This window comes from Tachyglossus aculeatus, unplaced genomic scaffold, assembly GCF_015852505.1.
Source record: "Tachyglossus aculeatus isolate mTacAcu1 unplaced genomic scaffold, mTacAcu1.pri scaffold_102_arrow_ctg1, whole genome shotgun sequence".
Classification (NCBI taxonomy): domain Eukaryota; kingdom Metazoa; phylum Chordata; class Mammalia; order Monotremata; family Tachyglossidae; genus Tachyglossus; species Tachyglossus aculeatus.
The window spans coordinates 226,556-229,701 of NW_024044843.1; the positions used below are offsets into that span (position 1 = coordinate 226,556).

Sequence of the window (3,146 nt, forward strand, 5' to 3'; positions counted from 1 at the left end):
ATGCCCAAGGTCACTCAGCAGACAAGTGGGGAAACGGGGATTGGAAAACCCACGTCTTCCTGACTCCCATGCTTAGACTCTATCCACTATGCTCCGGTACTTCTCCGATTGCTCCATTTAAAAACACCTATGAAATATTTTCCTTGCTCACAGACCTAATTCCCACCTGCCGACCCTTTCTCAAGCACTCAATACAGTGCTCAGCGCACAGTAAGAGCTTAATGAATACTCTTCTTCCCATGTGGGTTCTAATCTTAGCTCTGACGCATGTCCACTGTGTGACCCTGGCCAAGTCACTTCACATCTCTGGGCCTCAGTTCCCTATCTGCAAAATGGGGATTAAGATCGCAAGTCTCATGTGGGACAGGGACCGCATCCAACCTGATCAACTTGCATCTATTCTGAATTTTAAACAGCGCTTGGCTCTCAACTAGTACCATAATAATAATGATAATCATTATTATTATTATCAGCGCATCAGGGAGGAGAAGACCTTCCAGACGCCTGCCTGGATCTCTCTGTTGTGGAGGCTGTGAAGTTGGGGTTTAGGGTCGGCGTGACCGCCACCACCTTGTCCCTCCCGAAGGAGTAGGAGGAGGCGGGACGGATGTAGGTGTAGATGATGGGGACGTACTAGAGGGAAACCACGAAGAGGTGGGAGGATCAGTTGGACAAGGCCTTCTTTATGCCTTCAGCCGTCTGGATGCGGAGGATGACAGCCACGATGACGTTGTAGGAGAGGCAGGTTAGCAAGAAGTCCCCCATGGCCAGAGCGATGTCGGCCATGAAGACCATCACTTCGTTGGCCTGGACGGGGCTAGAGGAGATGGCCAGCAGGGCGGGGATCTCACAGAAGAAGTGGGTGACGGCGTCCGTCCCGCAGAAGGTCATCCGGAGAATGAGGCCCGTGTACACCCAGACGTTGGTGACAGCGAAGAGGAGGACGTCGGAGAGGAGGGCGGAGTACGTCCGCCGGCTCATGATGATTATGTAGGAGAGAGGGAAGCAGATGGTCACGTAGCGGCCGTAGGCCACAACGGTGAATAGGACCATCTCGGACCCCAGGGAACAGGTGTAGAAGAGCTGGACCATGCAACCCCCATAGATGATGGTCTTCCGGGGCCCCAGCGTGGTCTCCAGCAGCTTGGGAACGATAGTGGAGGTACACACGACGTCCACCAGGAGCTGGGTCAGCAGAAGGAAGTACATGGGCCTGTGCAGGGCCGCACTGAGAGAGACCGCGGCCACAATGAGACCGTTGCCCAGCACGGCCACCAGGTAGACGCACAGGAAGATGGAGGAAAGTAGGGTCCGCATCTCGGGGCAGTTCGACAGGCCCAGGATGGCGAACGTAGACACGGTGCTGTGGTTCATCGAACTTGGGGAGAAGGGGACAAGGCAGGGGCCGGTGAAGGGGAGAGGGAGAGCTGGTGGTGGAATGAAGCAGGGGAGCTGGCTGGGTGGTAGGTGGGAGAGCTGCTGGGGAAGGGGAGAAGGAAAGCTAGTGTTCCAAGTCAAAGAAAGAGCTGTTGTCTGCTTCTTCAGTCTTCTCTGTCGTGCCTGGCTATGAGAACCGTCCCTGGTTCTGGGAACAGCCCCTGGGCGATGTTCACTTGGGAATAGTGAGGGAAACTGAGGAAACAATAGAAGTAGTTTATTACTATTACTAGTACTACTACTAATAATAATAATGGTGTTTGTCAAGCGCTTACTATATGCCAATCACTGCTCTAGGCGCTGCGGTGGTGCAAGGTAATCAGGTTTTCCCACGTGAGGCTCACAGTCTTAATCCTCATTTTATAGATGAGGGAACTGAGTCGCAGAGAAGTGAAGTGGCTTGCCCAGGTTAGACAACAGACAGGTGGTGAAGCCGGGATTAGAGCCCATGTCCGCTGACTCACAAGCCCAGGCTCTTCCCACTAATTCTTCTCCTTCTCCTTCTCCTTCTCCTTCTCCTTCTCCTTCTCCTTCTCCTTCTCCTTCTCCTTCTCCTTCCTCTTCTCCTTCCTCTTCTTCCTCTTCTCCTTCCTCTTCTTCTCCTTCCTCTTCTTCTTCTCCTTCCTCTTCTTCTCCTTCCTCTTCTTCTCCTTCCTCTTCTTCTTCTTCTTCTTCTTCTTCTTCTTCTTCTTCTTCTTCTTCTTCTTCTTCTTCTTCTTCTTCTTCTTCTTCTTCTTCTTCTTCTTCTTCTTCTTCTTCTTCTTCTTCTTCTTCTTCTTCTTCTTCTTCTTCTTCTTCTTCTTCTTCTTTTTCTCTCTGCTGCCCGGATCATTTTTCTACAAAAACGTTCAGGCCGTGTTTCCCCACTCCTCAAGAACCGTCGACGGTTGACCATCTACCTCTGCATCAAACAGAAACTCCTCAGCATTGGCTTTAAAACATGTAGTCAACTCGCCCCACCCTATCTCACCTCATGGGTCTCCTACTGCAGCCCAGCCCACACGCTATGCTCCTCTAGTTCCAGGTAACTCACTGTGCCCCGATCTTTTCTATCTCGCCTCCAATCCCTTTCCCACATCTTACCCCTCACCTGGACTTTCCAGCCCCTCCAGATCCCCACTCTCCCCACATTCAAAGCCGTATTGAAGGTTCATCTCCTCCAAGAGGTCTTCCTCGATTAAGCCACCTTTTCCCCGCCTCCCTCTCCCTTCTTTATTGTTTAAGTCGCAGAAGAGAGTGGGAGACAAAGAAAAGAGGGCTTATTCACAGAAGGCCTCTTGGAGGAGACGGGCCTTCAGTAAGGCTTCTATCGGACGGGGGTGGTTGTGTAAGATCACAAATCTCTTCATCTCTTCAGTATCCTCCTAATATTATCATTTGTTTCCCTTGAATTTCCCACGGTGAACAACTTCTCCTCCCCACAACCTTTCCTCACTCAATCAATCATTGTTATTTACTGAGTGCTTAGTATGTGCAAAGCACTGTACTAAGCGCTTGGGAGAGTAGAATACAACCGAATTAGCAGACACGTTCCCTGTCCATAACGAGCTCCCGGCTCAGACTCACCAGATCAGGTCCGAGCTGAAATTCACTGGTCTCCCGTGGCTTCGGTTCCCGTCAGCATTCCTCTGACCTCTCAGTGTTTCCCGGATTGTTGGAGAGCCTTCTAAAAGGAGAGACCTCTTGGAGCATTCTAAAAGGGGAGACCT

The 3,146-nt window shown here is 51.2% G+C and overlaps 1 pseudogene; it reads right to left on the reverse strand.

Annotated features, from left to right (window-relative positions):
• Nucleotides 1-469: 469 nt before the first annotated feature.
• LOC119922462 lies at nt 470-1,374 on the reverse strand (annotated as a pseudogene).
• Between the last annotated feature and the right edge of the window lie 1,772 nt (nt 1,375-3,146).